The 9847-nt window shown below is 48.6% G+C and overlaps 1 protein-coding gene across 4 annotated transcripts in view; it reads left to right on the top strand.

Annotated features, from left to right (window-relative positions):
* The first annotated feature begins 3985 nt into the window (after positions 1–3985).
* Positions 3986–9847, top strand: part of Anxa4 (annexin A4) — a 56416-nt gene continuing 50554 nt past the window's right edge. For 2 of the 4 annotated variants that reach the window (XM_034512239.2, XM_076940048.1), the window contains exon 1: positions 3986–4095. The gene's annotated coding sequence lies outside the window, so the exon portion shown is untranslated. The other 2 variants (XM_076940049.1, XM_034512241.2) reach the window with 2 other exon arrangements.

Here is a 9847-nt window from a genome sequence, read left to right as displayed (position 1 = left end):
CTTGTGAGTGGGTGGGGCTTTACAGCACACCTTTATTAACCTTAGTGTTACTTCCAGTTTCTCTGAGTAGATGATGACAGTTTCTTTATGGTCCCCAGAGAGAGACCCCAATCTCCCAACTCCATGATTATAATTCCAGCACCAGTGTTTTAGGTGCCGAACAGGAACAGTTTGATATTTACCACCTCAACGTCAATAGAGTAACCCTAGGCCTGGGTAAATTTCCTACCCTAGATTAAAGATGGCCGTAATCCCTCACATATGCTCACCCCCATGCAGACACAATTAGCAATGGAACCTAAAGTGGAGCCCTCGAGCCTGGTGAGTCCTAGTGACTACAGATGTATAGAGTGCCACAGACACATGTCTGATCTCCTTACTGGCTCTCCTACAGCGTTCTTTCTGGTGACCCTGAATAGGAAATCTGACTTCAGGGGGGACATAGAGTGTGCAGGTTTTCTGGTGGATGGTAGCACTGGAGGGCAGACTTCTACACTGTTGTCATAGTGCCTGCCATACTGCCCAACACATGAATGAATCCTCCAGGTTGGTGAATACAGCTAGCCCACTTTAGCAATCAGCCTCCGTTGATGTCACACCGATAGGAAGTATTGGGCATGCCTAGCCCAGCACTGACCCACAGCTTCATGGATTTTGACAAGGCAGAAATAAGTGGTTGCTGTTTTAAGTCCCCAAGTGTCAGGCTGCCTTTGATGACCAGAGTACCTTTACTGGATCTGGCACTCCTAACCTCCCCTCCCCCCACCACCAAATACCCTTCTCTACCCTTCTGGAGAAGGCCCTTCCAACCTTCCAGCCTTCAACCTGGGTGAAAGAGGAGAGGAGGTGACAGCTGAGTAGAGGGGACAGAGCACCAGCTGCTACCGGAACAGATTTCTGACGGAGAGCTCGACTTTAGTCTTACCTGAATATCCACTTTCAGAGGTATCTGGTACAGTGGCGGCCTGGCCCGAGTCCTTCAGAGCTCGGGAAGGGAGGTCACATTTCATGCTGCTTCTTGGCTTTCTCCTGGCACTGGGCTCTGCTTTCTCAGGCCGGCTAAGACAATTGTCACCTGGCTTTCTGCTTCCCAGTTGCCAGAGAGGAGTTAGTCTTGAGAGATGTTCATGTAGTCTGGGGGAGGGGGTGGGGGTTGGATCCAGGGTCTAGTGTACGCCTAGCACCACCAAGCTACATCCTGGGGACTATTGATAGGTTTTTACTTTTTGTTTTTTGCTTGTTTTGTTTTTTTCTTTGAGCAGGCCCTCATGAATCCCAGGTTGGTCTTGAATTAGCAACATACCTGAGGATGACCCTGAATTCCTGACCCTTTTGTTTTACCTCCCAAGTGCTGGGATTACAGGTGTGTACCACCAAGCCCAGTTTTGTTGTGAGAAAAAAAAATGTCTACTCTTGCTTTCATTCAACTTCAGAAGAAATCTGAAGTAAATATTGTCAGGTCTCAAACCTGAGGCAAACAGCTGTGGTGCCTACTTAATATATCAAAGTAAACCGAGGGCCAGGTTCTCCCAGCATCCCTCAGACCCTATCTGTTAGTGGGTCCTCCTGGCAGGCACTCCAGCCCCTACCCTGAACTCTCCAGCCCCAGAACCAACCACTTTGGTTCCCCTGCTCTCTTTTGAGCATCCTGGATGCTGTACCTGGTTCTCCTCTCTTACCTCCCCCCCTCTCCTCACATGGCACAGGGTCATGGACCCTGGACTCTCCCAGATATTCCTGCCTCTGGCTATGCTCTAGAACATACCATACCTATAATACCTATAATAAACTTTCTCCTCCACCATACCAAGAGCGGTCATGTTCTTTCCTTCTTATTTCTTTTTCTTTTCTTTTTTCTCTTTCCTTCTTTCTTTCTTTCTTTCTTTCTTTCTTTCTTTCTTTCTTTTTTTTTTTTCATCTGGTACTGAAATCTGGGAGTGGCATAAAAGAGTTCCCTCCCCCAAGGAACTTCTCCCAACCAAGCTGCTGATCTGACTCTCTGAAGGTACCCTATCCAGGAGGGCCCTGGCACAGGTAGGGACTGGGGGTGGGGGGAATTCAGGGAGAACGTGGCAGCCAGCGTCTGCTTTGATATGGTAAGTAAGTAACTCAGCCATTTGTTCTGGGTTTGAAATCTAACAAATATATGTATTTATTTTGGCATTTAAAAAAATGTATATGGGTGTTTTGTCTGTTTGCATGTCTGTGTACCACTTGCGTGCCTGATGCCCATGGAGGCAGAGGAGATTGTTGAATCACTTGGAACTGGAGTTAAAGATGGTTCTGAACCACCATGTGGGTGCTGGGAATTGAACCTGGGGTTATCTGGAAGAGCAGTCTGTGCTCTTTTCATATTTATAAAAAATATTGTTTTGTTTTATGTATATGAGTGTTTTGTCTGCAAGTGTGCAGGTTCATCATGTGTGTGCCTGGTGCTGCCTTGTTTTGATGTCTTTAGTGTGAAGTCTCTCGAGTCCTTAAGTTGAACAACTCTATTAATTGTTTTGATGCTCTGTGTCCGATCAGGTTCCCCAGAAGTAAGACAGAATGTAGATGCCCTGTTAGTGTCCTCCTGGGCATTCTCAGGAGAGCCTGCAGGGGTTGGAAGAAGTCGGATGTCACCTGTCACCTGTTGGAGCTCTGTCACCTGCCTGTCGGAGCTCAGAAAGAGGCAAGGCTCCTGCTGGTGGTCAGCCCTCCCCTGATCCCTGATTTCAGATGAGTTTGGGTCAGATGGAGTCCTGGCCTCTGTGTCCCAGAAAAGACTCAGTTAGGGACCCAAAGAACAGGCCTTCAATTCCCAGCAGTCAAGGGATCGATCCTATGCTGGAATGCAGACATACATGCAGACAAAATCCATACACACAAAATAAATAAGTTGCACATATATTTGTATATAATAATAAAAAGCCTCTGTCTGTGGCCTTCCCACCTAGGCTAGGGCCGTCCTTGGGAGAAGGGGCATCAGAGGCCTGTGGCCTCTTGTTCTTCCTATAATGATCAGCTTAGCTGTGGGCTAACTGCAGTCACTAGACACTAACCTTTATCCCTCCCAACCCCCCATCTAATTTTTTTAAACAACAGTCTCGAAACTTCCAGAAATGAACTATCATTATTTTGTCCCTCCTGTTACCTTGATTAATTTTGTCTCTTCCCCTTGTGGAAGCTTGAAACATTTAGGCTTCCGAACATGAAAGGGCAGGCCAAAGTCTAGGTCAGCCTTCTTCCTCCAGACCAGCTGTTAGCCAGACAATAGGCCACCTCCTCCAGCTACAGTTGCTGATATAATTTAAAATAATGACCACATAGGTTTTGGGTGGCTGGAGAGCAAACACTGCCCAAAGCAACCCATTCTTTGTTAAATGAAATTGGAGGTTGCCTGTGGAGCCTCTGTTGCCTGCACCTGCCTCTGTTCTTCAAGCATTCAAGAGGCACGTGCCTCGGTGTCCAGCAAGGAGCCAGAACCAGGCTGGCTAGCAACCAAGCAATGCTTCAGTTGGGAGTTCAGTGGGAAACCTGGAGTTGCTTCTAACTCCAGTTCCCAAAGGTGACCTGTATCTGTCTCCCAGAACCCTTCCCCCAGCTCTGGGGATTGCATCCGTCTTCTTTAAGGGAGGCATGGGACTGCTAAGAAATTTCGGGAACGTATGTTGTAATGTGAAAGAAGGACATGAAATGTGCTCTCGGATGTCATGTTCTTCTTTTCCAGTCCACCCTAGACTGGTCTGGGGCCCCCGCCGGAGCCCTGAGGTCCCGGGTGTGATGTGCGACCCCTGCAGGACGCGAAGCCGAGAACCTGGGAGTCTGGTTGTGCAGGGTTAGGGTCCTGAGTGGGGTTTGGCGATGCAGTCTAGGGGTCCTTTGTGGGCTTGCTGTGGGGTTAGTGGGATTGAAGGTCGAGTGCGTGATCTGCCTCAGGTGCTAGGGGCGATTCTCGTGCCGCTCCAGCTGCGCTTCGCCTGGAAGGGACTTTCCCGTGGCCTAGGGACAACCAGGAACTTAGGCTCAGTCTCCACCCCGAGACGGGGCGGATCCTATCAGCCGGGACGAGGGTGTGGCAGCCGCCGTAGACTACAGCTTGTCTCCGCACGAGAGGTAAGGGTCTTAGGCAGTGGTCCAGACCTCTGCCGCGGGCTCTGGGCTCTGTCTGGGTGTGTGTCCTAGGCTGCGGGCCGGTGTCCTAGGCTCGGATCTGGAGATCTAGACTTCATTTGGGGAATCCTGGGCTCGGCCGCAGCTGGGGCCTGGAAACCTGAAACTTAACCCCTGGATCCTGGGCTCGGCCGCCGGTCCTGGACTCGGACCTGGGAATCTTGGGCTCCCGCCGGGTGTCCTAGGCTGTGGCTGGGGATCTTTGGCTCAGGGACCCGGTGCTGCGACCAGAGGCGGTTCTTTGGGCCACTTGGCGCCGCACCTTGGAAGCGTGAGGTCCTGGACCGAAGCAGCCACCTGGGAAACGTGGTAAGGAGCAGGCGGTGCTGCACCGTCCACGGCATTCCGAGTCCCCTGCAGTCCTTTGCTGAGTCAAAGCCCCCGGGACTCCACATTGTGGATAAACCACCGAGTTAACATTCTCTGAAGCTCACTCCAGCACTACTTGTGTTACCTTTTCCTTTTGCAAGTAAGTTTGCTTTCTCTTATTCTTAGGGCGCTCCTCTTGTGGGGAACAGTCTCTGCACAGTGCCTGGCACACAGGAATCATCTCATTCTTAGTTTTTCATTCTGTATCTGCCTGTGGCTACATTCTAACTCAGTCCTCAGTGCCTTGACCAGTCGAGAACTTCGGCGCCTAAGACAATTGGCGGCTTAACACTCTGCTGGCTCAATGTGCACCCCAAGTGTCTGAAAGTCTCCAGTTACTGGAGGAGCACTGTGGACCCTAAGCAGCTGTGCCTTTCGTTAAAACTGGACACTTTAGCTGATGGTGGAAGGGTGGATAGGATGGCCGGTTGTTATCTATCCTGCTGCCCATTACTTCCAGACACCCTGCTTTCTTAGATGGAAAGCACTATACGAATGGCAGTGAATCCCTAGAGAACAGAGAAGAGAGGAATGAGGAGGAACAGGCATATACTCAGTTGACAGCATGCCACCAGCATACCAGAAGCCTTGCTTGTGTTTTATCCTTGGCTCCAAATAAACCAGGTGTACGTTTGCCTTTGAGAAAAGTTTGGGGAAAATGACAGTCCCAAACTCAAGCAACACCCTTTTGAAAGCTTCCTGTTTTAGATTTCAAAGGAATAGAATCCCAGTACTTCTGGACAATCGGTAGTTCTGGGTAATATTGGAGGCTAGTCTGGACTACATGAGATCCAGTCTTCAAAAAAAAAAAAAAAAAAAAAAAAAGACCCAACCAACCAAAACCAAAACCAACACAAGAGCAGGTAGGGGCTGGAGGGCTCAGTGGTTAAGAGCACGTGCTGCTCACCCAGAGGACTGTAGTTGAATTCCCAGCACCCACTTCAGATGATTCTCACAACTGCCCGAAGCTCCAGGTCCAGAGTCTGACACCCCATTATGGGCTTGGAGACCACACACACACTCACACAATTAATTAAATGCATGAAAAGAGTGCGCAGGAGGGGTTGGGAGCTAGATTGAGATAACCATAGCCACCTGAGAGCCACTGACTTCCGTGATGGCTACTTTGCCAAAGCTAGTCAAATCAGGTTTCTGTTGATTTTAGGGCACACACAGACATGTACACCCACCCAGTGGCACTAGAGATGCACACCTATTAGGGCAAGGACAATGATTTCCTCCTAGCTGGGGTCCTTGCTTTGGTAAGTGATCATTTTCTTTTTCTCTGATAGCAGTCTGGAGATTAACATTCACGGTCAGACTGTGCCTGCCAGCCAGCCATCAGTACCCACAGGGTGAGCCTCTTGACCCTTCCTCCAGCCATCAGTATCCACAGGGTGAACCTCTTAGCCCTCCCTCCAGCCATCAGTACCCACAGGGTGAGCCTCTTGACCCTCTCTCCAGCTATCAGTACCCACAGGGTGAGCCTCTTGATCCTCCAGCCCTGCATCCCAGGGCACATTGCTTTGTTTGTGACCAGCCAATCCTTTCTTTTCCTGATCTTGCTTGCATAGTTGTAGGCTACCCTGATCCTCTCCATGAGAGATCAAGGTGAGAGTCTGCATTGGAGATTGGTCACATGTCAAGGAATGAGGGAAGCTACAGAGTGAATAAGCAGATTTTCCTTAAGAGCCAGTTTCACCCAATTACTTGACTAAAACCATGTTTTACATGTAAACCGTAGGGAAAATTGGAAGGAGAGTCCTCAAAATTATATTCCTTATTCTTTCTTTGATATTGAGACAGGGTCTAATGAGACAGGTTGGCCTCAAACTTTCTGTGTAGCCAAAGATGTATTTGAACTTCTGATCCTATTGTCTCTGCTTCCGAATGCTGGGATTATAGATGTTCACAACCATGCCTAAGCTTATGGAGTGCTGAGGACCCAGCCCAGGGCCTTGTGCAGGCTGGGCAAGCACTCTACCAACTGAGCTAGATTTCCAACCACCCAAATTATATACCTTTAAAATCAAAAACAGGAAGCTTTCAAGAAAGGTGTTGCTTGAGTTTGGGGCAGTCATTTTTCCCAAACCAAGCCCTTAGTGGTTTGTTCTCTTGCAGTTACAGTATGGAGGGAGTTTAACAGGCACCTCGATGGACTCCTCAGAGTGTCTTTGAGTAGTGGCTCAGTGTTCTAATTCTCCTCAGTCTGAGACGGGCTCATAACCTGGTACAGATGAGGAAACAAAGCTTCAAGTCCTGGCCTTCCAACAGGTTGGGACTTGTGAGGCAAGGCTCAAGTCCAGCTGAGACCCTAGAATTGGTTCATAGTGAGCCATGGGTTCCTGGCTTCTTAACTGAGTCTTGATCGGTGCTTTTTGTTCTGCTTCACTGTTCTCCTTGGCAAAGTGCCAAGTAAAGTGTAGTTGACCAAATTAGAGCCTGGATGGGAATGTAGCCCTGTGGGTAGGTTGCTTGCCTAAGATCACAAGGCCAATGGTTCAGTCCCCAGCAGCACAGTCAGTCCCCTATCTCAACAGAAACCTAAAGCTTTTTTGACCAGAAAAGGGAAACTGCTCTGTGTGTGTGTGTGTGTGTGTGTGTGTGTGTGTGTGTGAATCTCAGTGGCTGTTAAATTCTTGAAGGGCTTGGCATGTGGGCTTGGAGATGATTAATTCCTTATGATATTGGGTATTTTCTCAATTGAACTTTAGAAAGTGGCTTTTGGGACCCATAGGGAGGGTGTTGGATCTGCTGAGAGTTCTCATTTTGAAGAAGGCCTGGGCAAAGGCTCCATAGGATTGTACTGATAAAGCTATAAAAGATTCCTAATACTTCCTCAGACTCCAGAGTTCATCTGAACTTTAGGAAGTCTAAAATACTATGAAGATCTTTGCCCCGTTCTTGTTTGCTCGTTTGTTTCTGAGACAGTGCTCCTCACTATGCAACAGCTCTGACTCGCCCAGAACTCACTATGCAGACCAGGTTGACCTAGAACTTATAGACGTCTGCCAGCCTCTGCCTCCTGAGTGCTGTGATTCAAGGCATGTGCCACTACACCAGGTTCTTGCCTCATTCTTTTTTTTTTTAAAAAAAAAAATGTTTTTTCTTTTGAGATTTCTTACTGTGTAACCCAGGCTAACCTGGAGTTTGACATCCTTCTGTCTCGGCCTTCTGTGTCCTGGTTTTACCTACTACAGGTGTGCTCCATGGTACTCAGCAAGGTCACCATCCCAGATTCTGATCCAGTGTGATGAACTGGGATCCCAGGACCTGCATATTTAAAGGTGTTATCAGGACCTCACTGTGAGAAAGCAGACCTTACAGACTCAAGAATGAGCACACTTGCTAAGCTGAATGACACTGTGAAAACGTGATCTTCCATCGACTCTGATCTGTCATGTTCTACTTGTCCCATGTTATATGTAGTGTAGAACATACACTACATGTTCTAGGTGATGTGAAGACTGATGTTCCGTGTGAAGGTGAATCTTCTAAGCCTCCTCATTCTGAAGGGCAAGTCTCTGCTATACCAGGCACATCTGCTTTGTGATCAGATTAACAACAGACATGTCTCCCTCCAAACTCATTTCTCTCTGTCTCCCTGTCTCCCTGTCTCTCTCTCTCTCTGCGTGTGTGCATGTGTACGCGCCCTGTGGAAACCAGGGGACCACCTCAGCTACTGTTCCTCAGGTGCCATCCTAGAGCCACCACATCAGCCAGGCTGACCGGCCAGTGAGCCTTGGGGATCTGTCTCTGCCTCCTTAACAATGAGATCATAAACGCACCTACCACACCTCACTGTTTTAAAACTCAGTTTCCAGGGATCAGACTGTCCTCGAGCTTGCAAGACACCTCTATACCAGCCATGCTGTCACCCTTGTCCCTCAGTGTGGTCTTACGGGGCTCAGAGCTTCTAGGCTTAGCTTCAGCTCAAGGAACACTGTTGTTTAGCATGATTGAAGCCATCCTGTAAATGGCCGGCCATGGAAGCCGAGGTGGATTAATACATCTCATTAACTGCCATGGAAGCCGAGGGCCTCTGAGGCCCACTGTGGGCTGGTGGAGGATATAATTTCTTGTGTCTGTGTTTGAACTGAGCTGTTGTTTTGCTGTGGGACCCTGAAACACCATTTTTGAAGAACATTTTCTAAACTGAAAAGTTTCCATTGCTCGAGGTCTGTAATTTGTCACCCTGCCTCCTGGGCTTGCCATAAAACATCTGTGAATGTTGTCACCACCACAGGCATAAATGGTGACTAAAGGCCAGAATGCAGGTGACTGTGTAGAAACCCTGTGAGTTTCTCCCCACCTTTCCCCTAACCCTCAGGCCTAGATGTCACGCAGAGCTGAACTAAGTACGAGATTCCAGAGAGCAGACACTTTCTGTCCCACTCTGTGTGAGGGGACCCTCCCCCTGGAAAGGGACCAGGTGGCATTATTATCAGAGGCTTATCTGGGGTCTCATTCTCCTGATTCACTTGCTCCCGAGCTCTCTCCCATAGCAAAGGGAACAGGGCCTTTACAGAAACAGGCACCCCCCCACCCCCGTCCCCACCCCCACCAAGATGATCCCCTCTTCCCCCAGTAAGAATGTGACTGAAGCTACGGGTCCCACTGACTCTGTGGCTCTCATCTTTCATAGAGGTACCCGACCCCCCCCCCGCCCCCACCCAGAGTGTGACTGAAGCAAACAGTGCCTTCTTGAGAAAAATGAACATATACTCAACATTCTCCACAGTTTCAAGAGGTTTCCCAACCCCCTCCCGAGCCCGGGCAAGGGTGTCTGGAGAGCGCTGAGGACTACGTGAAGGATTACTCAGAAATCTGGTAGCATTTGTCAAATTTTTATTAGAAGGCATTCTAGCAATTTTAATTCTAGGAGTTTTTCTTAGATCTGCTCTGTGTGTGTGTGTGTGTGTGTGGTGTGTGTGTGTGTGTGTGTGTGTGTGTGTGTAGCTGCGTGTGAACGATACAGGCTTGCTTTAGGAGCAGAACGCCTTACACGGCTGTCTGTAAAGGACAGCTGAGTGCTGGGGTTAAAAGCATATACCACCATGCCTGGGAAACTTCCCATCTGTGAAAAAAAGAGTTTAGTTGGCAAACTAGAGGAAAGAATACAGTTCGATAAGCCTTTTGGGATCACATGGGTTTTAAAAACTAAAGTATCTATTTCTTGGCTAGCTCAAGAGGATTTAAAAAAAAAACAAAACAAAAACAAAAGATTTCTACAGAAAATCAGCTCTGGCCATGTGGAGCACAGGAAATCTGAGCAGGAACTGTTGGCCTCAGAGGACTTGTTGATGATATTCTAGTCACCTTCCAG

Source organism: Arvicanthis niloticus, chromosome 9 (assembly GCF_011762505.2).
Source record: "Arvicanthis niloticus isolate mArvNil1 chromosome 9, mArvNil1.pat.X, whole genome shotgun sequence".
NCBI lineage: Eukaryota > Metazoa > Chordata > Mammalia > Rodentia > Muridae > Arvicanthis > Arvicanthis niloticus.
Note: the sequence above shows the minus strand (reverse complement) of the source record. Positions and strands in the feature narration are given on the sequence as shown.